At 38.6% G+C, this 26,779-nt stretch overlaps 1 protein-coding gene and 1 long non-coding RNA gene across 5 annotated transcripts in view; one reads left to right on the plus strand and one right to left on the minus strand.

Annotated features, from left to right (window-relative positions):
* LOC150090563 (uncharacterized) overlaps nucleotides 1–26,779 on the minus strand; it is a 175,508-nt gene that overhangs the window by 58,305 nt on the left and 90,424 nt on the right. For all 3 annotated transcript variants that reach the window (XR_016546855.1, XR_016546858.1, XR_016546857.1), the window contains one exon: nucleotides 15,702–15,755. This is a non-coding gene — a long non-coding RNA (uncharacterized LOC150090563). The remainder of the gene's footprint in view (nucleotides 1–15,701; nucleotides 15,756–26,779) is intronic.
* LOC150090564 (myocyte-specific enhancer factor 2-like) overlaps nucleotides 1–26,779 on the plus strand; it is a 318,621-nt gene that overhangs the window by 11,419 nt on the left and 280,423 nt on the right. For both annotated transcript variants that reach the window (XM_090371613.1, XM_090371622.1), the window contains exon 2: nucleotides 7,863–7,942. The gene's annotated coding sequence lies outside the window, so the exon portion shown is untranslated. The remainder of the gene's footprint in view (nucleotides 1–7,862; nucleotides 7,943–26,779) is intronic.

The raw sequence follows: 26,779 nt of genomic DNA on the forward strand, positions 1-26,779 counted from the left end.
TCTCATCGGAAACATGCTGCAATAAAAGTTTATTTTAACTTATTCTGTAAGGCAAGGTAGCCCACAGTTTCTTGTAGACATTTAAGACATCAAAAAACTTGGACTGTTTGTACTTTTCGTATATTAAGGACACTGAAGTATTGAGTTCGCCTGAAAGTCGTAGCTCGTATAGCAAGGCCAGTTGATGCGTATATAAGAAGTTTGTAGGAATTTTTGTATATCGAAGACAAAATACACGAGTAGTACGTAGGAACGTTTGTAAAACTGAAAGAACAAGGGAAGTTTGTACAAATGTTGTGTATCATAGAATACTATAAGTTTGTACGAATGTTTCTGTGTTAAAAGTCAAAGAGTACGAATTTTGCAGGAATGTTTGTGTCAGCCAAATATATTAACTAATAACCAAGTTTGTAGAATTATTTGTGATTTTGTACAGCCATCCGAAATTTCATTAAAACTGGACTAATAGAAATCCAGCAATCACTATTTATTGTTATATTATTTCTCCTTTATGGGGGTTCCACCCCTGGTACCAAGTGCACGGGGTGGTTGTTATGTCTGGTGTTATTGTTGGTCGAGGTTGGTGTTTACGGGAGTAAAAACCATGCTACCTTTGCCTGAGACCGACTAACTCAGTCACGTTGTGAAATTCCTCACGTCATCGACAGGAGTTGAACTTAGGGATTTTTCCACCCGGTGTGGGGCGGATGGCGATCCTACCAACTGTGCATTTGTCGAGGAACTCTCTGACTACCCTATAGGTGTTCAGGATTGCAACTTTCTGGAGTTCCTTTAGGTGTTCGCTGGGAGACCTATTGCTGCTAGGCTGTTATGTAGTCTTTGGCACCATACCGGTGGTTGACACGATGATCGGGATGGTCGTTACTTGTTGCATATGCCGCATCTCTTTGATCTCCTATCTTAGGTCCGCATACTTCCTGATCATTTCCTCATGGGTTTTCCAGAGGTTGCCAGTGTTGGGCACCATTATGTCAATCAATCAGATAGGTAGCCTTTTCCTTCTTGTCGACAAGGGTTATGTCTGGTCTGTTGTGCGGGATTGTCTTATCCGTTATTATCGAGGTCGCAGTACAGCTTGTGGGTTTGGATCTCTAGTACGGCCCGGGACTGGTACTTTAATACAGTCCACTTTCTTTTATCAACTGGTATTTCCTCGCTAGCTTCTGGTGTATTATCTATAGTTTCTGGTGTTTACCTGGTCTGGATGGCGAGCGATAAACCTTCAATCTTGGGGAAGAGGGCCCTGCTCATGAACCATGCATTAGAAGCCATTTGATCTATGTGGTCTTGATGGCGGTCATTGTAATGTCAGCCATGAAGTGTCTTCTTTGCCCATCTTTCTAGCTTAGTTTGTTATTATTGTTGGTTTTTTTTTTTTTTTTTGCGCTGGTTGGGGGAATGAATGGACAATGTGATGGATGCGCAGAAACGAATTTTCTGGGCTGCGCATAAAGTCGTTGCTTTTTGCTCTTTTTTTATTTTTTTCTTATAAATCATGAATTGTTACTATTTTATAACGCGCCTGGAGTGTAATGCACTACGTACATTAACTTACTATTGTACACTAAGGATTGACAACTTCGTGTAATATATTAGGGATTTATTTCAGCACACCAAAGGATGCAGAAATAGTTCGTGTTTGCATTCTAATAATACCTCGTATGAATTTAGTAAAAGAAATATTCTATTAATTTTGGAGGCAGTACTGAGACGCATTTTAACTATTTCCAGTGACCACATTCTATGAAATATTACACGTAGCCTGAAGGGAGATAAGAGAGGTTGGCCGCAAACTTACAAGCATGTACTGGTACGATCAGCAGACATTGTGAACCTCGGACTATTCCTTTGTGGGCCAGTTGCGTGCAACAAAAAAAAGAAGGGGGGGGGGAACTGCCATAACACTGGCGACCCGTTTATCATGAGTAAGTGATGTTAGCGTAGAATAGTCTACGATGATGAACGTCATGAACCAAGAGATACTCACAGCAAGTAACCAGGCGTTTCGGTTGGTTTGCTAGATGAGGCCCGATACAGAATCTAAGTGAGTGGCTTAACGTATCGATAGTAACAGGAGAGCTTTCCAAAGAAATATATTCATTTCGGTGAGTGCTTTTAGTCATCGAGGCTCATCGCATTACGTAGGTGAAATTATTTCACGTGCGTAATGGAAGGTTGTACATCACACTGACCTTAGCTGGTCTATCGCAGAATACCTTATAATTAGCGCACTGTTACCTCGTCTACATAGTTATGGAGTGTTTATTTAACGAGAGTGCAGCCTGATGACATCTCGGATGACATCTCAAAATTCATTTTACACACGTGAAAAGACTATCAGATTCTGGTGTGTTCAAATTTACATTTTCCGACCTAACTGTCTCAGGTGTTTTTTATGGCCATTAATTTTTCAATTATCTCCATTATTTTCATCTATATCTAAGGCAGCTCAAGCTAATAGGAAGAATTATTCAAAGTGATAAACTGTCTGTAAATTGCGTGTGTTCTGTGGTCTATTTTCTGGATGAAAAACCTGAATTTCTGGGAGAAAAAAACCACGCTACCCTCGCCCGAGACCGACTAAGTCAGACACGTTGTGAAAAAGGCCCATAAAAATTCCTCTCATCATCGAAGGGACTCGAACCCAGGTCTTTTCCACCCGGTGTGGGAGGACGGTAATTTTACCAACTGTGCTACCCACGAGGACAAATAATCTCTTGATGGGGGTTCATGAGAGTCTGTTCCAGCAATGAATTGCCCGCTGGCTAAAGGCAAATTCCCACACATCTCTTCTACAACTGTCTTTCCTCAATTTAAATTTATGCCCTCTCAGGTTCGTAATCTGAGTAAGAGGAAGAATCTCATCCGAATTGAGCCTGCTCAACCCATTCAAGACCTTATACACCTCAATCAGATCACCTCGCAGTTGCCTAGTCTCTAGACGCTGCAATTTGCAGAACTTAAGCCTTTATTAAGACATTTCCCTTTCGTTCCCCCTCACTTTCTCTGCTGCCCTTCTCTGTACTCACTCAAGCAACTCTACATCTTCCTAAAATGAGGCCTCCAGACCTGTACACAGTATTCAAGGCGTGGCCTGACTATTGCCTTACACAAAAGAATAATATGTAAAAGGGAAATAATAAGAAAGTGACAGATACTGACAATGAAAAATAAAAATCCACCTTATTCATTCACTCATCTCTTGGTAAGAAGGATTTTTTGTTTGTTTTTTTAATGTGGAATCATGAAAGGACAAAGTTCGATCGATAGTCACAAAATACTTCACTGAAGAAGTGGCGTAAGTTTGCCTTGATCTTGGAAAAACACCACTTAGTGGGATGATACGAACAGATAAAGGCTACTGGAAGTTCAACGAGGTCAATCATTAAGAAACTGAAATAATTTTTAATTTCGCTGAGGTATCATCATTATCACCTCTTAAGTTATATTGCTCTAAATACTTGCAGTCATTTTAAAGGCCCTCCAACCCTCTCGTTAGATACACCAATTGATATCGAGAAATGTCTCTATTGTCTCCCTTCTTGCTACAACTCAACATTCCACGATGTCAATTATTACAATAGACTTATCTGATGATGTGGGTGTTATCTTCTGTTGATACACACACATTACGTTAGGGCGATCTTGTGTTTCGGATTGCGTTACATAATGCAATACTCAGATGACACGTTGTTTACAAAATTCACTTCGCGCATGATCTTGACCTGTTTTTCAGTATCCATAGCAACTCAAATTCGATACGTATAACTTCCATCAACCCGATATTTGAAGAAGGAACAAACAGTGTAAAGAATTCATAAAAGCGTGAAATATAATTTAAAATACTAATTGCAATATTTTGCTTTGAAGGTTTCGGATGACCTTCGGTATCCATGTCGGTTGAAATGCTTAACAGCACCATAATGTGAGAACATAAACACGAACTTGGGTTGAGTAATCAGCTGGGAGATTGGCTTATCACTGGCCTGCCACTTGGTAACAAGTTCAACTACCTGAATGCCTCTTAATCACTGATATTTGCATATCTTATCAGCCAGAAAGCTAAACACACTACAGACTGGAAAAGGATCTGTCTACCACGTGTGTCAGTGACAAAGTGCAACTCGTACTTTCAAAAAATTCTACTTCATGATAAATTATATATTTTAAAGTTATTTTAGCAGTTCTAAAACTACGTAATTTAGATATAAAACGTCAAAAAGTATTCATGAATACTTTATGGTGTCTGGGATTTGTAGTGATAGGGGGGATATTGGAAAATATATACTGTACGTGCATTATTAAACGAAGCATTTTAATTGTAAACATGTATGATGGCCATGAAAGATTCAAAGCAAATATTCCTACTAATATTATTAGGCGCGTTAGGATGGATATATTGCGCAATACGCCTGTTGTCTGTCCGTCCTCATGTGATAACTCGACTCGTAATGGTTAGATTTTCGTAAAATTTTATATTTGGCTCTTTTAGAAATATTTGTACAGCCATTTAAAATTTCATTAAAATCGGATCAAAGGAAATCCGACAATTATTATTATTTTATTATTATTATTTTTTTTAATATAATTATCTCTGCTAGACAGCCATATAGAGCAATTACAAATTTCATTAAAATTGGACCAATAGAAATCCGGTAATTGTTATTTCTTTGTCTGTCCGTCCATCCGTCTGCATGTAATAACTAAACTTTCAGGAAACTTTCATGATAAACTTTCATGAAATTTTATACTTGGCTCTTTTAGAACGATTCATTGAGTCTTTCCAAATTTCATCGAAATCGGAAGTAGAAATCTGACGATAATTATTTTTCATGCATATCATATAGGCTATATCGATAGCCTCTATATGATATGTATAAAAAAATAAGACCATATGAAATTATATAAATGAATAATGAATGCCAAATAATTAATATTCTAATAAATAGTTTTTTGCAATAAGACATAGTAACGTAAGTTCAATTTACTATTACTTCTGTATCATAAAAAAAAAAAAAAAAATATATATATATATATATATAAAGGCCTTTTTGAATCACCCTATATATGTGAGTATATAAGTAGAAGAGAATAATAGCTAAAATGTAAAGTTGAGAATAAAAGACATAACGGCATATTGGGAGCTCCAAAAGGCTGTTCAAAATGTTTGTGGCCCGACAGAGCCGAGTGGTCATTATAAATCCAGAAGCCCACACGTTTGAATTGACCAATTACGTAACTGCTAAATATGGCCAAACCCACGTGACTACTAAATATAGTAAATGACTGTATTCATGTCAAAATTATTAGTTGTAAACTCCTGATGTGGTCGTGCTGGAATATAAACAGAACTTTGAGCAGGAGCTGAATACTGCTGAAAAACTCGATGGAACCTGGTTTGAGAACGAGGCTTTACAAGCTTCTTTAAAATGCCTGCAAAGTATTTTGTAGAAGTTTCAAGCACCTTGTCCTCTACAATTCAGGGACATGGTCTTGTACTTAACTCAAGAATCCTCCCTGGAGCTGAGCTGTGGACATACACTGGACCAAATTTCATTAACTTTTTCTTAAATTGTAAAAATTTCCTGGTCTCTAAAAAGGCTCATTCTGTGAGTTTTTCGCGTGCTGCAGTAACAGCAGTCAATATCTCTTCCACGGAAAGCACGCATCTCTACACCTGATTTAATTAACCTTGACATGATTCTCGATGATATTTTTCCACAAAGGCGATAGCCCATTTCTCTGTACATCACCATTGTTTGTGGAATGGATTTTGTTGAATGCTGCTGCTAATAGCCCTGATCGCCTTTACCGTTTTCGCTAGGAGGGGCGAACCTGATTTAGAGCAGTTATCCATTCTCCGAATGTCACTGTATCTTTTAATAGCACGATAGGCATATTGTCTGACAAATTTCTAAAGGCCAGAGCACTTAGAATATGTTGGATGAAGACCAATTTGCGTAGTCTTAACAGCTACTCAATTTTCTTTTTCAGCCCAAACATGTTAATCTGCACAGAGAGAGAGCGAGAGAGAGAGAGAGAGAGAGAGCAATATGATTACTGCTAATCACTATTTGGTTTCCGGAAGAAAAAATACGAAAAAAAAAAAATCCTACATCTCCAACTGTGCCATTAATTATCAATGTCCCGTTTTTGGCAACTCAACTCAACTCCACTTCAAAAGCCTTGACAAATTTCTTGTGTCCTAGATGGATTTCAAACCCCGATCCTACCAAAGTGACAGAAAGTGATATACCGTTGTAAAGGCCCGCATTCCAGAGAAGAATAAAGATTCCTGTTCGGTTAACTACTACAGGAAGTTGAGTTTAGAGCCACGAGGTGTCAGTATGTCGCTCCAGTTTTGCGGGAAGAAAATCCAATTGCTAGCAGGGAAAGAAAACTGAGCAAACTCTCTCTCGAGACTAACTTGGTCCGCTTTATATGGAAGAAAAGAACATAAACCTTCCTCCAAACTAAATAGGATTTGAATCCATACCGTTCGAAGAGCGTGGATGGGCATCGGTTGTAGTCACTGGGTTAGTCACGAGGGCATATCCAGTTAGAAACAGAAAGAAAACAAAATCTGCAAAATCTCTTTTTAAATTAAAAGAGATTTTGCTGAAAACAGATTTACAAGACTTTCCGTGAGGCTTATTGGGATATAAACACGGTCACAGTTTTCTTGAAAGAGATTTTAATTTTATGATTAATTCGACATTACATCATGTAAATAAATCTCACTGTGTCCACTGTTTCAAGGGGGTATAGACGGTGATGTTCTCCTTTGATGGTAGGTCTCTGCATTTTAAAGCTCACTTTTAATTGGTCGCGGTGTTTTTGCCGATTGTCCATTGGTACCAAACGAAGCAAGTGGTTTCCTTAGCAACCCTAAATGTAGCGTTGCCTCCAAGGAAATCATCTAATAGTGACTTCCCCACCTTGATTTCCAGTTACGCACTGCCGTCAAAATAGGGGGAGGCGCGGGGCATGAATCTGTAACCCAGGTCGTAACCACAAAATTGGATAGAATTTATGACCATGCATATTATCGAAAAGCATCATCAAAGTTTATTATTATAATTTTGCTGGGGCTTAAACTAATATTAATCCCCCCCCCTGTTGCATTAGGGTGTATTTATCTTAATGCAACAGACTTCACGCAATGTCTTAACACTATAACTTAGACCGATATGGTCAAAATCCAGAGGTTATAACCGATTATTTCCATTATATTCTATTATTCCAACGATTCATTCGAATATGGAAAATCATTTTTTTTGGATGATTTTCCAAATCATTCGAATGATTTCCACAATCGAAAGATTATTGGATTATTCAGGTTATACTTATATCAATCCAATGATTCATTCTATTATGGAAAATCATTGGACTGTAGCAAATCATTCGATTATTTAGACTATACTCCTATTGTTCAAATGATTCACTCGATTATGGCAAATCATTCAAATAATTCTTTCGATTATGGAAATCATTCGAATGATTCTTTCGATTGTGGAAATCATTCGAATGATTCTTTCGATTGTGGAAATCATTCGAATGATTCTTTCGATTGTGGAAATCATTCGTTTATGAAAAATTATTCGATTATATCATTGGAACGACATAATCGAATATTATCATTCGATTATATAACTAGTAACTACTAATCCGATTATGGAAATCATTCGATTGTTCATGAGAAAGGAGCAATGATGGAAGTTAGCATTGGAATAAGAATATTAAATTGGAATTGAAAGCTAGTAGTAATTTTTTCAGTTCGTAAATATTTTTATTCTTACCTATATGCATTAAAATATTATATGTTCCCTTATTTTCTTTAGGGCAAGGTGTGGTTAATGTACTAACTTCTAGCAAGGCTTAAGAAGCTACCAGACCAGAGATCACCTATTAGGACAGTGAGGTAATATTTATATCTTCATTAAATATAATTTCATCCACACTAGCGAACAAAGTTACGTTTTAAAAATGTGTAACTTAAATATATCCAAGACCACACACAAAATTGTAAGGTGTTTTTCTTGAAAAGACTCGTGTTTAAGAATCAGGAAGTGGCTGCTCAAAGTTCTAAGCACACGGAGATGAATCCCGCAAACAGAGAGAGATAAAGTAGGATTAGAAGGTGAAATTAATTCTTTCCCATCATAAATAAATAATGGATATCGGTGATTTTATATTTTCTGTTAACTCCGCGGACAACCCTGAAGGATTACATAATCCTCATTTGATTTCTTTTAACTTCATACTGTCAATGTCTTCAGGGAACGAAACCAAACAGATTTGCACCCATGGGGGATAAAGATTAACGTGGATAGAAGGAAACTGTCTGCAACCTAAACCAGCTGATGTCTAAGATTAACTTTAATAGCTTCGAATTAATTAGTTTTCTCATTATTTGAATTGCCAATTAACTTTAGATGCGAAGCTCCATTTTTAAAATCTCCAGTGGAGCAACTTTCCTCAATATTCGCTTATAAGTAATAAAGATAATTTTGAGAGGGATTTAATTTGACAGAAGTAGTTGTAAATATGCCTCCAGCCAATCGTAACTGCAAATTTCCCCAGAGGTCATAATATTCAGTGAACTGATTATGTTAATGGCCATCAATACGTTTTCAAAAGAAACATATTGATGGCCCATTTTGGTACTAAAAGGAACACTGAAATAACCGGATTCTTTTAGTGAATGGTTCAGGCCAGCATCTCAGTTAGGCACGCCACCCTGTAGATACATATTAAAGGCAGTAAATGTGGCTAAGTAGCGAGGGAAATCCTTCCCCCTCTCTCACAGAACTCCGGTATTCGCACTCTCCCTTTTCACTCTTTGGAGGTGTCTTTAGAGAACGCTATCCCTTTAGCGTTGACTACTATACTTACTTCCGTCTTGAGGTTAAAGGTCAACTCGCCGATCGACCCACCAGTTTCCCACGCAGGGATTTAAACGCTAGAGCACTAAGCGTGTAATTATGCGTCAAGTCCAGATCGGCCACTTGACCATGCTCGTAAGTAGTTAGCATAACTCAAAGTTAATTTTCTTTGCTACAATTTCGCTTGTCCGTAATAGAGTAGCATGCGTTTTCGTGTTCAGCGGGGGACACTCGGCAGTCAGTTAATTTCCATCTCTCCGTCTCTAAAAGTAGGTCGAGTGGCCAAGAGAATCTCAGTTATAACCGGAAAGAAAGATGAAAGATTGTAATCAAGTCCACGAACCAGTACAAACGTGGTGAGAACAAAACGATTAACTCAAATATGGATTTCTTCTGTAGAAGGAACCAGTTAATAACGCTCATTTGCTTTTAGAACAGCAGACTTTTGGGTCGCGAATCGCACTCAAGTTCCCTTGCAAGGTGTCGCGCTTCCACAGCATTTGGGACCGTCCACTGGGAATAAACAGGAGATTCCGAAATTTATTGGTATTAAAAAAACAAAACAAAAACGGTAGATAAACTACAGTTAGTTATGAAATTGTCCAAACTTGTAGACCTTGGACAAGTCCCTCCAGTCAGCCTTGTTTATAGACGACATCTGATACTAATGCATCGTCAACAAGTTGTTTACCTAATCGACTGTTGCAGTAGTCTTTCCTGGTTAATGGTGACCTTTGCCTTTTCCGTCTTTACAAAAAGGAGCGCTAGAGAAGGCAAATGGCGCGCGCACACATACACATTGATGAAGGGGGATGCACTGTTTGTCCGTATTATGAAGGACGTTTGCCAATTTCCCCTTTCCTCCCCTCAAGGACTTTGTATTTTACTGACGAATAGATGTTCGCGCTACCTGTATACTGTTTGAGGAGTGCTATCTACAGTAGCTAAGCACTAAAGAAAAAAAGACTTTATCGAAGTTGAATTTTGTACTGACAAGATTAGACGCTGTGTCTGTACAAGTGATGTTCAGCTGGCTATCGTACTCCATAAATAGCCGATAATCTCCAGGGAAGTTTAATTAAGTAATTCCGCATTAAAAATAACTCGTTTATCTCAAGTTCGTACGAGCTTTAGGATGGTTTTGGCTATATTTATACTCCATTTGATTGAATGATAATTTTCCGGTGTGGAGTTTTTTGAATCCTTAAATAAAACAAGAACGTACGTTCAAGGAGACAGCAAAACTGTGGTAGATACCAAAATTTCTCTTCTAGTTTTGACAGTGTCACTAAAAATCAATGGGTCGAAGTTACATCAGCTGATTCTAGTTCGGATACATCAAAAAGACACTAGAAAAAAAAAAAGAAAGAAAGAAAGAAAGAAACATCCAGGTATATTTGTACCTTTCGTGTGGATTGTTATCAATTGGATAGTATGATGACATCTCTTGTGTCTCGTTCTTTCAAGGAGACTTTACGTGGGACGTTGACGAATACGACATACATCAACTTCTGGCGACCTTGGTTACTCGGCTTCCAGTAGGGGATGTCAAGTTTGCCGTAGAGGTCATTTAGGGTCACAAAGACCTTGAAGGCTTTACTTTTCAAGGTATGGGTCAAAAGGAAGCAGAGGTGTGCTGGCGGCTAGAGCCGGAAAATTCAGAGGGAAGTTTTATGAAAGGGAGAGTTTTTGGGGGAGTTTTTGGGGGTGCTCGATGGACAGCAAGCAACGAGCAGAAGAAGAGGGGTTGCTAGAAAGGGCAGAAGTCACTGGAGCAGCGTTGACAGTAAAGGGGTAGTGACGCCTCGGGACATTTGCGAGGTCCGATTTTTTTTCTTCTTCTTCGCTTCTTTCTGTTTATGGTCCGGCAGTTGGCGACATGACGGGAGGGAGGTCTTTTGCTGCGAGCCCGATGGGAGAGCACAAAAGAAAACTTTCCGAAACAGCTGCTAACTTCCGGACAGTGTTTGGGTTGAACGGACCAATGTTAAAAGTGTTAGCAATAAACAACCGCTGGACTTGCAACCACTGAACTGTTCATACAAACAACTATTAACTACCCTCCTCCCACCGTGTACAAATGCACACTGGGAGAAATTAGTCACAAATAACTAACATATTACTGTTCTTTATTCATATAATCCACCATGCCTTAAGCGTATAAATGCTGGTTAAGGTGCGAAGCAAGTTGATGTCAAAAGGCGAGGAGATTTATTTTACACTCATCAGGGAGCTCAATTGTATCGCAAATATTCTTCTAAAATGTGGCTTGGTTCAATAACCGGACCATGGTCCGAAATGCTGCCTTACTCAATTTTTGGTTAAAAAAAAAAAAAAACTATCGTATTGCAAAATCACATGTCATGAATCTTATGTTTAAGATGTGAATGGAAGCTGACATTTATGGGTGCAGTGACAGTTCATCCTGCTTGTGGTGGGATAGTCCCACTTTTCAGTGTCGGCTTCCAATTTCATCTTAACCAATGAGATTCATGACATTTGATTCTGTAACACAGATTTCTTCAGAGTAGGCTCCATCATACTGTACCTTTGCCGAAACTAAGAGAGCGACGATTTTTCAGTTGGAAAAATCGAGGCTTGGACCTGTGTCCGAATGTTCTGTCCTTCTTTCACTCTTAACCTATTAAATTAAGCGAAAATTAAAGATAGTGGGGGTAAGTATAATTCTTACCAAGGAAAACAGCTAACTTAGTTCGCTTGTGAGTATTTTAAAAAGGAAAAATATTCTAGAAAGCAATATAAATCCAAGTGAACAATTTCCTCTGGCGACCTCCACTTTCACCTCAGCCATGACTCGTCGCATAAATCTTAGTGATTCAGTTGTAGGAATGAATTCAGAAAAAAAATCTTCAAGGTCAAGTTCGTTTATTTTCTTTTCAACTCTGACATCGTTGTGGAAGGGAAAAAAATCAATTTTTCTTATCCCATGGTGACCTCTTGACCTCTACGATACTAACCGTAATTTCGGAATCAAATACAAAAAGGCGCTTTAATATTCAGTGACCCACTTTTTAGGAATTATAAGGTTGTAATGTAGTGGGGAGGGGGAACATTAGTGTACCGTCTACCCTCTGAGGTTCCAATTATTTACTCTAAATTGCCTCCATTACTATCTATGTTTTGCTTTCTAATTGCAACCTTAATAGAAAAGGGAGGCTACACACAGATGCGTGGCTATTTTTCTTCCCCTTAAATCTTTCTAACGATCAAAGGGCAGACGTGTCTGTAGGCAGTCCCAGTAAGGGGTGGTCTGTGTGGGTGGGAAAGGTATGCGTGATGAAGGAGGGGGGACGGAGGGGGTGATGTGGTAGATCAGGTATGTCGCTAGGCAGCCACAAAATTACCAGACCCGAGTAATATTTTCCTCCTAATAAATGTCATGCACAGGCTTGGCGCATACGGGAGATTGCACGTGCCGTGAAATTTGCCATTTTCACGCTTCGTCGGCTGACGAAAGTTGACTTTCAGCTTCTGTATTGGTCGGGTAGCGTTGGGAGAAGCGCTGGCAGGTTGTAAGCCCAGGTGTGTGTGTGTGTGCGCGTGCAGTCATCTTGTCTGTGTACAGGTATGTGAAATATAAGGGCGTGTGTGGTAGGCAGCCGCATTGCATTCTAAGATAGGAGTTAGTAATTTAATTTCAAATGCCTTCGGGTAATTAAGCTAGAGAGAGAGAGAGAGAGAGAGAGGAATGGAAATGAAGGTGGTGGGAGGTTGTGTCAGTGCAGATAGTTCTCTCGAATGATAGAAAAAGAGGATGGCGAAGAGTGCAGGTAGTGTTTTTCTGTGCCTGTTTAGCAGGGAAGGGAATTTTGATTTTTTGCCCGAGGCTACAGTAAATTATGAATAACAGCAATTAAAACTGTGATGGCTTCCGTAGAGGATTTCTAGAACGGAAGGGGAACTAGATTTCTTGACTGCCAATGTACGTATGTGTACAACGAACGTCTATAGAAGAATTAAAATCGATTTGATAAAACAACGTTTCGGAGGGAAACCTCTCCCCTTCTTCAGATTGTACAACATTGAATAGCTACATATGCTAGTTGGTTGGGTTTTTTTTAGGCGCATCAGCAAACTAAGCCATATTGCACCTTTGTTTGTATTGTGTCTCTACATGTGCGAGTTCCCGGGTATATTGTGCGGGATGAAAATCCTGAGCGAGGAAAATTTTGTTCAATAGATAAATATTAGAACAACCTATCTGAAATTTTCTCTTTTTAAGGATCCCTAACTAATTTTAAACGTGTTTTCCCTTTCCCTTTAAACGGATGTTTGCTCGTATTGGCACAGATACTTCCGGGTGTTTGACACTCCCTCCCACACATCTAAGAATTCCTTGTCCTTGACTTCTACTTAAAATCCAGATAAAAATAATTGAATCCGCGGTTAATTTGGGAAAGTGGCGTATCACTGTGGTTGCATAGCAACAGTGAGCAATAACGCAGAACTGATAGCTTATCTGATGTTCCATCTATCATTACATAGTGCATTACCGTTGAGGGAAGGGGAACAAAATAACAGGTGAACGATAAAAGAGTGGGAAAAAAAAATAAAAGAAAGATGGCAAAGGATGTGGAGAAACTACGCAATTATGCAGCGAAGTGTCCAAGAATATTAGTTAGGAACAGTCTGAAGTCGCTACATGCCTTTAGAGCAAACATAATGTATGTGGTGCCCACCCACGTTCTAGCGACAATAAGGTAGTGGTGCAGATTTATCATGTCACGTTGATTAAGCTGTGTGACAGCCACCGAAGGGCATGGGCGTTGTAGCATGCAGCGGTTTCCATGGTAACAAGAGCAGCTGGTAGGAACATTATCTGGGAGAGTGGTGGACGAAACTAAGGGTTGTTTAATTTAGATCTTACTGAGTTTGCAATGTCGAGATCCCACGATATCGGAAAGGAGGTTGGGAAATATCTTCCCATCATTGTGGGGGAGATTTTTATTGGCAATTGTTTCTATTCAAAAGGTCCAGTGTGTTGGATGGTTGAGAAACCAACCCTTTTTTTTTATTGAATCGGATAGATTTATTGTGTGACCCTGGTGCATCGATGTCAGCGAGCCATTTCAATTGTAACCGGTATAGCGATGCGGATATTTTCCATCCGCTGATTCTGTTTCGTTGCATCGAACAACGAAGATTATGTGGGATGGTAAAGCTGGCAAACGGCCATGGAAGTAGACACACGAGTGAGGTTGGGCAAAAGACACTGCAATTATGTAATGGCATTTTTTCTGATGGTACGTAACTGGAAGGTGCGTTGGCGAAAGGTGTTGTACAGTCTCAGTTGGGCACGAAAGGTGTGCCTTGAAATGTATGTGTGCGTACTGAAACCCTTTTATATTTAATAAACTTCCCACATCTGCTTCCCCCGATGAGTATATCCTCCACAATATAAAAGCGTCTTCCTGATAGACGGTTTCTATCAGTATATTCTCAATGGGACACTCCTACCAGAAAATCAGTCCAAGCAGAGAATACTAATCAGAGGTAATGAGAGTGCCTTAAAATATTTCAATACACTGTTTCGGGAGGGAAGGTTATTTAATGCTAACAGGCTTCTTAATCAGTGAGATTTCTGAAATTACAAGATAAAAACGATGATGAGTTCTAAAAACGAAATTAAAAGAAAAAGAAATTCCTAAACTCCGACATAAGAAATGTGGCGATAAAGTTCCTGGAAAGGTTCAATAAAAAGAACACAAAGTGAAGGAGCTCAAAAATAGTTTTATTTTTATTCAAGGTAATCCCCACCTGATTGAATGCACATGTTGCACCAATCTAAATGTTTCTGAATGAGTCAGCGAAAGCGTCCAAAGAGATGATGAGTTCGGCGGTCAAGTTTTTCTTTATGTCCTCAACATCCTGAAATCTCTTTCCTTTGAGGACAGTTTTCACCTTGAGAAAGAGGAAGTCCGCTGGTGCTAGATTGGGAGAGTGGGCTGGTTGGTTGATCTGTACAATGCCATGTTTCGTCAGAAATATCTTCAACAGGTGCAGAATGGGTGGGGACACTGTCGTGCAAAGAGAACCGGCTGCCTTTCTCTTGGTGATGATTTTAAAGTCCACTGCATTCTGATGCTTCGTCTCTGGGTCGTGCTGAAACACCAAACACCCATCTCTAGTGACAATACAGTCGAGGAAATTAGGATTGTCTTGAAAAGTCTCGATGAAGTCTTTGCATGATGACATTCTTCGTTGCTTCTGCTCATCCGTGAGGCACAAATTTTGCGTAGACCTTCCTTCCTCCTCCTTAAACCGAATATATTCATTCGGTTTAAGGATTACAAGAAGAAGTTAAGTTTTGATGTGAAAACGTAGTTAAATATTTTTATAAACCTTTATTTAATTCTTTGCCAAAGAGAATTTATGATGTTATCAGTGTTAAAGAGAACAATAGAGGTCATTATTAATAAATATTCTGTTTATACTCCGGGACAACCACAAGGTCAGAGGAATTCACAAAAAAAAAACCAAAGAGTAGAAGAAACAGCACCGTCTTTAGCAGTCACAGGTTTGAACCCCGGTCACTCAAAGCACGTGTACTTATGTACCCTCGCGCGAAGCCACTCGGCTACAGCGACCCATGGTGGTGGGGGGGGGGGTTGTAAATCGAGAAACAACTGATCGATCCATTTCAGTGTTTTTTTTCTGCAGCGAAAGTTGATAGATACTAGGTATCTTATATTTTTCCACACTGCTATATAAAATTGTACAATATATAACTTACTTTACGCTCAATAGAAATTAACACTACCTTTTAACACTTACCTTTTTGGGAAAGATATTCATCCCATTTTCTCATCCGCGGAATAGATTCCTAGTCTGAAATAAAAATATTTCATTTAGTTGGGCTTCATCAAATCTTTAGAATGCTTTGTAATAGAACTCAGAATGTTTACTTCGACGTACTCATTGCAAAAATAACATAAGTGTTTCGAACGATTGAATACTCTGTCGCTTTTTGTGACTAAGGGCTCGTGACCCCGATGCAATGCATCACGGTGTTCTCAAAAGGAAGAAACAGTAGAGTAGTTTCCCGTTGCCATTCAACTGTTTTTAATTATCTTCGAGTCAACAAACCCTCATATTAGGGATGGTTAAAATCAGAAACACTTTTGTTATAAACGAACAAGAATTTCAGAATAGAATTAACGGGGTCCCTTTTCGAGTTCTTTTAACATTTCGAAATAGGAGACTGAAAGACAAATATTCGTCAGGACACTGTGAACCAGCTCAATGTAAGTTGGCTTAGAACAAACAGGTATCTTGAAATTCCAGGAGTTGCCATTGTAGAAAGCTGCTTCTGTGTCTCGCTGTCACAATGGGATGTCTTTGTGGGTAGCGCACTAATTATAATCATTGTCCTTCTCAAACCGGGAGAAAAAGGTCCGGGTTCGCATCTCATCAATGACGCGAGGATCTTTTATGGGTTGATTTTTTTCCCCCACTCCGTTGCTGAGTTAGTTGGTCTCAGGCGAGGATGGCAAGAATCTCCCCCTCAGAAACTCCGGTTTCTCGTCCAACAAAACAAGCAAACCGACCAGTGAACCACACAATTTATAATACACACGGGTGGATGAAGTTCTCCGGATAACCTAATATAACGAGAGTTGGATCAACATGCTTTGTTACTTTGTCAGGTGCTGCGAGGCCCAAATTATATCGTTCGATGTTTACATTTCGAACGGACCACGTTGTTTGAGAGCGTACGATAAATGATAGGCTGCACGAGGGAAGGTAAGGGGAGGTCTCTTTGAGTTTTTCTCTTTGGCATAAACTAAAGAAATTTCCAGCCGTTATATTTTTGGAGGCATTACTTCTTTACTTATGCGAGACAGTTCCTGCAAATAAAACACAATCTAGTGATTACAGCGACAGTTTTGATGGCATAGAACATGACTTTAGCCTTTGCATAATTCATCAACAAACGTACAACTATTGACGGCAGTGTTTACGAACTACGAAAAACAATACGCTGGAAGAATAAATAACATGGAGAATAAACTTGTGAAATAGAAACAGCAGCCATGTTTCTCTCTCTATCACACGCACAAAGTAAGTTATGCACCTGAATATAATTTCTAAGCTTTAATATTTTGTAGCTTAAATCATACACAAGAGAATTCACGGATATTGTCTTCGGGTAACAGCGCATGCTCAATCGGAAGCACCTACCCCTTTTAAACGATACAGTTAGTAGACAACAGAAAGACCCAAGTAATATAGTCTAAAGCTTCTGAGCGTTTTTGCGTGACGTCATTTCCTTTTTCATTGCAGAACATGGCTGCTGCTATACCGAAAGAAACATAACTGCAAGTGATCTATTTTTTTTCATTTCTGATCTCCCCCCCCCCCATGCCACGTAACACGTGTATTTACTAAATTTGCGACCTAACAAAAATCCAATTGGAACAGCCAGAAACAATGATTATCCAGGCATTGAGATGGCTGCACGAAATAGGAAGGTGTTCACCGAGCGTGTTCTGTTCCACCTTCTCTTCAATACAGTTTCTGATTTTCTCTGTCTTCCGTGTGGGTGGTGCCTTCAGCAAGACATGTTTTTCTACCCTCGGTTACCTGGGATGTGAGGGTCGTTGCCACTGTTACAGTTTGTCAGACAACAAAGAGTACCCAGTGGTCCGTACAGTTGGAGACGGTTGCTGTGGTAACCACTGTTAAAACGGTTTACTCTCCGCCAGGGAAGGCTACTTGAAAATAGCACGTTTGCGGCTCACTGGTCCGCAGCGTGGCGCTAAGAGCATGCATTGGTGAAAATGTCACCAAGACTTGGGTATTGAAGCGAATGCTTTTTCGGACGACAGTTCCATACGGCCACACTCATGCGGTTGGGGTGTGTTTGTGATTGCGCCTTTTGACTGATGGACTAGTTGCGCGGATTCCCCGTCACTTGAATGCTCAAACATTACCTCACTGGCCACGACCAAGTCGATACACTCGAACGATCTCTTTAAAAGCTCGTTAAAGAGCCTAATTATATAATAAATATATAATTGGGCTCTTTATAAATGAAAACATTCACGCAAGTATTTTTGGAATTGTGAGAGCCGCAAAATACGCACGAATTTTGACATAATTTTTTATTATTATCGCGCATGTTTTATTAATTTTCGCTTACAAAAATGCCATCATAAACATTAGCAGATAAAGCGGTAGGGTACAGAAGTACGCGTGCTCAAGTGACCGCGGTTCAAGTTCACGTAACTACTAAATACTTGATGTTATTGTATTCTTTCTATCTTTGAATTCCTCTGATTGACTGTAATTTCCTTTTAATTCTGAAACCACCCATTCGAGTATTGTCCCTAACCTCAGTTGTTCGCCATGATTATGCAAATTTTAATTAACTTTCCATCAACAGCAGAAAGACCTCGCATCATCCACGTATTATCTGCTTGGGCCCTTGAAAAGGTCACCCAACTGAACTTCCTTTTCATAGTAGCCACGAGGTACGATGGGAACCAACAAACGAAAAACATTTTTTCACGATGGATATTAGCAAATCATTGGAAGAGGTGTGTTGAGAAATACAACGACGTAATGAAAGCAACAAAATATTTGCAGTCTAATCCGTTTCCTGTTTTTATATTTCATAGTACCAACGTTTCCTCCTCCTAATTCTGTCTGTATTGTAATAAGCTTTTATTGCTAAGTTATATTTCAACTTTTGATGAGGTAGGATACATTAAGCCATATCTAAGTACGAAATTTCTCTTTAAAACTCTGTTCACCAAGCACCTTTCCGATTATAACTTCTGCGTTGAATATGATTTAAAATAATTCGCTCTGTTATTCATTTACAAATATTAGCTATGTGATTATGCTAGAGGAAATTGCTGTTTATAATCACACCTACCTAACATCAGTTACCTTACCGGCAACCTAACATTTACAATTCAAATTAACAACTCGATGGAAACGCGTGTGTGTGTGTGTGTGGAATGATTGATTGTTGAGTATCCAGTTCTGGACTTCTCCCAAAGCCCCTTACTTTAGATCTAATTATTTCCTATAATATGTTTTTCATCACCAAATATATGGATGTCTGCAAGATTAATTTTCACCTTCTTAATGTAATTTGAAATACACCTAAAGTCTTTCTTTTATACCAAAACTATTCAATTATCTAATCCCAGTGCTTCTCAGCCTTCTCGAGGCAAGATTTTTAACCCCCTACAAGACCGTGTGGGTATGGTATACGATACAAATAACTAAGCATTATACTTTACTTCTCTTTGAGAAGTCGGAACTATGGACAGAGAAGCTTTCTATTTCTTCTAGCACAAAACAAAGTATTTCATTAGTGATGAATTTATTTACGTTTTTACTGGATTTGATGCTTTCAATTTATGTCGGACGAGCGTCACGACACACAAAGGGTGGGAGAGGGGGTTATTCTGAAGTAATGTGTTCTCATCGCGTGTCTAAATTTCTGTCTAACTATGAAAGTAGAAGTAAACTTGAGGACTACCGAAAAAGATAAAAATTGTTGATGTGATCACGAAAAAAGGGAGAAAAAAAAAAACTTGGCTGATTCTTGTAGAAAGCACGCAGATTTATCTGTCATGTGCCATAAGCAGTGGGTAAAAGACCTGTAAATCCCACGGAGTACGGCCATCTAGAGTTTTCTAAATACAAAGGAACAGGGGAGAATATTTGGATGTGTGCACTGTCTTCGTAACAGAAAGATTCTACATTATTATAGGAAATTGAGGAAAGGATGACGTACTTCCGGTTCCGGATGATAAAGTTCGTTAGGAAATTAATAATCTACATAAAAAAATTATATTGTTTAAAACTGGGTCTAAAAATAAAATGAATTGTTTGATTGTGAACTCAACCCCTCCCCCACACTTAGAAAAGGCACTCCAAAGGGGAAGGAAAAAAATGCTCCAAAATCCAAGAAGAAAACTCCCAAACTAAACTAAAACAAATACACATTTCGTAGCGTCTAACTGTGTATAGCGTGCTCAAGTTAGATAAGTTTTATTACAAATCGATTCCATTAATCAAAGTGTAGAACTCATTTTTCACATTTTTAGGGACTAAGTCTGAAAAGGTTCCAGAAGAACTGCTATAAACCAAACCAAAAAAGGAAAACGGCACAGTTCCGTTAAAAATAAAAGTAATAATTTATAAAGCCTGAATATTCTGTTAATAACATTGGCAAAAGTCACAGTAATGTTCGTTAATGTTCTTTATTGTCATAAATGAACATTCAGGCCTGATGTAGCCGAGTGGTCAGTAGTGAGTGTGCGCTCTTTGAGTAGACCAGGGTTCAAGCCTGTGACTGCTAAATACGACTAACGATGATTTATTGTAAACTTTTCTTACTTGGTGGTGGTGCAGGAGTATAAACAAGTACTTGTACACTGTGCGCGCATCAGTTTGGTGGGAGTGGAGTGGTACGGAGAAGAAATTCCAGGCCAATCCTTTAATTAAAGGATTTATTTTCATAAGCGATACTCAAAAGGAAATGGCCGAGTGACAATGTGTGGAATGAGAAGCCTTTAATCCGACTGAGCATGCGTGAGTCGTATTGAACTGACGTATTGCTTTCTTCCTGGACGAAAGAGGAAGCCATGTTAAGTTCGTTCATTGTTGAACTGCCACTAGAAGTCTGAACAGTAAAACAATAAAAATGCTTCTTCTTTACGTATATGCTCTATTAGATTGCAGTTCTTTAGATATTATGAAGTTGACTTTTCTTCCTTCCTGTTTGTTCTTTGAACTCTAGGGACTCACATCTGGTGAGTATATGGGCTTGGCACACCCAGGGTCCTGAGTTGGATATCATCATTCTTCTCTTTCTTGGTGATTCCCTTCTACTTTTGACACTCTCTCTCTCTCTCTCTCTCTCTCTCAGGGTAACTCGGGACTTTTTTTTTTTTTTTTTTGGCTGGTGCAGCATAAGCCTCAGACTTCCTTGCACCATGTAGCTAATAATAATAATAAAAATAACTTAAAATTCAGCAGAATATAGGAAGGGTGGTCAAATAAGTATTTACCCTCCCATAGGAATTTGAAACTTGGCTGGCAATTTCATTCTTCGCTATGTATCCGCCTTCTAGATCTATACACTTTTCCCAACTGTGGATACGCTCTTTCAGGCTTCTTGAATATAACTTCGCAACACTCTTTCCTGTCGAGCTTTTCAGGTGTCAACATTCTCGGAATTCATCGGGCTGCCACATGTGAAGGAACTCAAGAATTAAAGCGGAAACAGACCCATGGGTAATATTAACTTAATTTGCTATGAAATTTTCAACTTCTACATTGGCCACAATGGGGTCATCGTGCGCACTGCTTTGCCCACACTCGAATCTCTCTATTCCAATTTTTCAGTCCCATAGACGGACAATCTTCCCCATATACAGCTTCCATCTCCTCATGGAACTGTTTTGCTTCTTTGACTTGAGAATGAAGAGATTTTCTAATGGATCGGATCCCAACTTTCTCCTGCATGCCACGTCTAGCTGTATTCAAGTCTCTAGTTCAGTAACCGATGGATCCAGAAAAACAAATGAATATACATTAACTTATTAGATTCAGTATTATATACACATAATATAAATTCCTAACTCAATTTCTAGGTGAGGGCAAATAATTATTGACCGCTCCTCGTAATGTAATGTCTGAGGATCCAAAGAAGACTGTTATTTTTACTGTGTGGGCACGACCTGATATTACTGCCCTCGACCTCGCAAAAAAAGTCGAAAATATAGTCTCAAAGAACACATTTGACCAGCGGCCGTTTCTGATCCACAGTTGCCTTTGAAATTCATTCCCGTTGTGTACTGCGAGGAACTACAGTATCGATTTTATTTTATTTCAGAACGAGGTCAATCTCGAGATGTTCCTAATTATTTAGAGCAGTATGCTGAGTGATCTTCTGGTCTGATCTTTGTATTTCGGTATTCATCTTCAGTTGTGCACTATAGGATTGTAAATATGCATAAACGCATTGCTAGTCTTAGAATTTTATTTATTTTTTTTTGGTTACAGATTCTAACAGGAATCCGTAATCCTCAAGGATGCTGCTCCTAATCTGCATTAGGAGCACAGTAAACAGTCATTAAGAAAGACATAAGTAAGAAAGAACAACCTTTAACAACTTGCATTTCGCAGTTACAAGGGAACGTACTTAAAGGCTCCAGTCTCTACAGGGCTGAGAAACAGCTTTTTTATTCCTTCTTTTTTTATAGAAGCGAAGAGGGCGCATTTCCAACGACAAGGGCTTCAGCATGTTAACCCCCTTCCCCCCAAGTTCCAAAGGGATGAGAGAGAACAAAGTGCTTTGAAACAACCATCCACACTTTGTAGCTCACTGGTTGATACTTCGGAGAATGCTACGTTAATACTGAACTTATGGGTTTTTCCCCGAATCTTCTTTATTTTAGAGGCCTCATTGGCACAATGTTCTTACCCCCCCCCCCACACGTGCACAGGTGTTAAAAGGCGCAGTATTGCGTGCCGAATAGAGGTGACATTTTCGTAACTGTTCTGGCCGATGTAGCGACATTTTCGTGAGAATTTGTAAATAGCTGAGTGCGATACTCACTTTGACTCCACCTCATTCCGCGAACTACTCCGAACTCTGTCTGCTTCTGGTGGATGTGAGATTGTCACGATTTCGCTCTTGATTCTTCCTTCGTCCCCTCCCTTTTTTTTTTTTACTCTAGATCCGTATGCCTGCCAGCTTTCCATTTCTTTCAGAACTTCTCTTGTTAGCTACGTCACCGTCAGCAATTTTTTTCTATGACTAAAACTTCTGTTGAAATACTTCCTTCCTCAATATTACCCAGCTGCTTCCTTCTTTTTACAGAAAATACAGATTTGAGGTGGCTGACATTCATCGTGAAGCACCCAATTTATCTGCAGTCTTCAAAGTAATTCCTTAATTAATGGTTAGAAGGAGGTATAGAGAGAGAGAAAGAATGATGGCACTGATAACAGCCCACTAATAGTAAACTAGTTACGACCCAACCGAGTGATGCCTTACCAAGAAATAATTCAACTTTCAATTGCTTCTCATCTTTTCCAAGTTAACCTCTGACAATTTTAACGCATTACTGGGATGTCAGCCTCCTTTTCTTCTGGAGCCACGATCATTGTCGGGTCTCCACGTATTTAAGAAATATTCATTATTGAGGAGTGCGTCGTAATGCTTCGATGATTGCACACAAACCGCAATTTTTAAGTGCACGCAAGATTTGATATCATTTTTGATACGGACGTGATTCATCCACGCCTCTCTTTTCCATAATTGTGATCCAGAGACGGTGTTAACTTCGTAATAAGGCTGTGAGGTTTTTGTACACAAAGGAACTGCTATAATTCGAGACTGCTTCGCTGAAGGTCGTGTGACGTCACAGCGAACAACGATGGGTTATTCGAGTACTGTATATAAAACGCATCGTCTAAAAAGGGATTGAACTTGATAAATGCGTTGTTTACCCACTTAGTTTAGCGAGGAGTGTTTCTTGTCATTGTTTCTCGTGAGAGCTGAATAACTGCCGAGTTCCGACAATTGGAACGGAAATGGGTACCAATATCATCGGTCTTATTGCAGTAGGTGGCACTGATGCACAACTTTGTGAGTATTACGTCATTACTGTAGTTGTAAAATTAGTCATCAGTAACGGACCACTCAAAACGGATTTGTTACAATACTCACGAGTTATAATTAAGCTAAAATAGCACTTTAAATAATGCACAGTCTTGTATAGAAATGTGAAATATAAATAGAATTGATTTGGTGTTTAATTCAAAGATTTCAATAAATATAATATGTACCGTTTATGGTGTTACAGAAAATATGCATCAAGAATTACGATCCACTTTTTAATACAATTATTTCTACTCTTTATAGAATACACTGTACGGCTAACCATAAAGAAAAGGTAGATGTATACAGGACTCCTTTATGTACAAGATCACAAAACCTACACCTACAAGCATAGGCGTCTTTCTAATCATAAGCACACGACTTTAATTCAAGCTTAGGATTTTATATCCAGCGACCTAAAATTTTTAGACGATTTTATAGCGCTTCATAGGTCGACTTATACGCCGAAATATACGGTAGTTTCATAGTGACTTCTAAAAATATCCAGTTTTAGTAATATTCCATTTTTCTGTTTTATTTTCCTATGATGTTTTATGCAACATTTAACACAGTTATTATAACCATGTGATATTAAATTTAAAAAAAATTAAACCAAACATAAACATTAATCAACAGAAATTAAATCCTATATTGAAAAATTCATAATTAGTGGCAATGAACTGTTTTGTGACACACGACCTTCGGCATTTTATCTGTTTTGGCCCCTAGCCAAAAAAAAAAAAAGGTTGGATATCCCTGGTTTATAGTTTCAGTCAAGAATTTCAGAGAACATAATAACCATTTATAATATCACGTTTGTGGGGAAACAATTTCATTTAACGTCATATCGTTTAACGTCGTATCGTTTAACGTCATATCGTTTAACGTCGTTTCCTTTAAAGCTGTGAAGGAGAAAAGATTTCATTTAAACGGTAAAACGTAATTTTATTTTCGCTACTTCAGGTGCGTGCATTATGCACCACTTGTATTCAATTTTTTTCCGTTTAAAAATAACAGTACGTAAATTAGCCGACAATTTAATCAGAATGCATAAATTTATTAATACCTTTGCAACATTGGTTTTATCAAAAACTGCTTTTAATCTATTACGATGGTGACACGCTAAATCCACATTTCACTTTAGCCATATTATTAAAACGCTGAAAGCGCAAAGCAGTGACTGTCAGGTGTCCGCATCGCCTTTTTTTTTTTTTTTATTTCCTTTAAAGAATCAAAATCAAATTTTATTTTTACATTAGCCTTGTGTGCAGTTAGCGTATGGAGATTCACTGTTGGTTAGTGGTGTGTACACACACAAAATGGACTGTATTTCATAATACAGTAATGTACTGAGCTTATGCATAACACATCAGTTAATGTGCTTCGCCATGCGATTGAGGAAATTCTGTAAGTATGCTGTCATGGATCAATTACCAAGCAAGCTTGTTTACGAAGGTTAACCAAATTTCCATTTGAAATACGAGGACAGGCTTCTCTGTGAATACCTATTCTGCTAACTATTTCTACGTACGTCTTTCCTTTTATAAAATTATATCACGAAATTATGAGATCCGGTGTTTTGTATTATGAAAAAATGTATACTGAAATCCGAATTGTTTCGATGGAAACATGTATCTGTTCTTATGTAAGCTGACTAACTCAGTACAAGGTAAAAAACTCTAAAGTTGCAAACTATCGTGGATCCGTGGGGCACCGAATATCATAAAATTTTCACTCACAGATATAAGCTTTCTGTCTTTTACTATTTCGGCATAATGTGCTTTGTTATAAATCTAAGAGCTGCTCTCAGTCTATTACGTCAGTGATCTGAAAAAAATGGCTGCACCTCGAAGCAAAAGTTACAAACCAAATTTCATTTTTTCCCCTTAAAATTTAACGCGATGGCTTAATTTTCAAGGTGTTTGTAAGTGTAAATATTTTGCTTTTTAGTGCAAGTCAAGCAGTAAACGATAATTGCCCCTTTTAAATTTCCCTTCTAATGTTCAACCTTTGATTGAGCGTTATAAAAGAAATTTAGAACATGGAAAGAAAGAATATTTCGCCAAAGTGCCCCTAAAAAATGCCCACGCGAAGAATATATCCAAATAGTTAATTGAAAAATTCAAATGCGGTACCGAATACTTTGTAATGTGTCACGTGGAATTCTACATAAAGTTCAAAAAATAAAAATAATAAGGAACTATCATACTGGGTCGCGAATATTGGTGATATATGAATATGATTCGCATCTTAAAATGGTTGGGGATCGTTGCAATAGAATACTTTTTTTTTTTTTAACGCTATTAGTGGAGGCCCTCAGGGTTAAGTGCTAGTCCCCATACTGTTTTTTCGATATTAACGATATTGATGAAGATATATCAGGCTTAATGCCTAAGTCTGCAGTTGATAAGGTGGTGAATGACCGGAATGAAGGCATACTACTGGACAGCTCATGGTGTTTTGTCAATGATATACAGGAAGTTTGTTAGCAGGGTAAGAAGATTACTATTGCATTGCACGAGGTAATGTTAGGCCACATCTTGAGTACTGCATACAGGTCTGGGGCATCGTTTTAGGGAGGATGTAGAGTTGCTGGAGCGGGTACAGAGAAGGGCAACGAGATTGGTGAAGGGAATGAAAGGCTTGTCTTACCAAGACAGACTTCAGTTCTACAATTGTAGCATCTGGAGACTAGACCACTGGGAGGTAATCTGACTGAAGTGTTTAATGCTTTGAACGGATTGAGCAGGCTCAATGCTGATGACCTTCCTCTAGCTCAGACTACACACATGAGGGGAGCATGCATTCGAATTTAGGAAGGATGGTTGCAGGATAGATATGCAGAAGTTTGCCTTCAGCCAGCGACTAGCTGATTGTTGGAACAAACTTCCATGTGATGTTGTGGAAGTGGATCGTTTGAATGAATTTAAGTAAGAATTAAACAAAATATTAGAGGGGGGTCTGACAAATTTTCTGCATATTGTGCAAAGGTAATACTGTAAATGTAATACTGTACTAATTTGCAGAAAAAAAAGTTCGGTTTTATTAAGAAAATAAAACAGAACCTTAACGATGAACCTGAAATGCAATTGATATGTGTGGAACGAAATTTTCTACTGCAGTTGGGTTGATATTTAATAATCAAACAACTGTGAAACTTAGTATAATCCTGCCTACTATCAAGAGGACTGGCAAAAGCGGCTGTCCTGAGATAGATATA

The sequence above is a fragment of the Mastigoproctus giganteus genome, chromosome 1, assembly GCF_048544385.1.
Source record: "Mastigoproctus giganteus isolate SK-2022 chromosome 1, ASM4854438v1, whole genome shotgun sequence".
Classification (NCBI taxonomy): Eukaryota; Metazoa; Arthropoda; class Arachnida; order Uropygi; family Thelyphonidae; genus Mastigoproctus; species Mastigoproctus giganteus.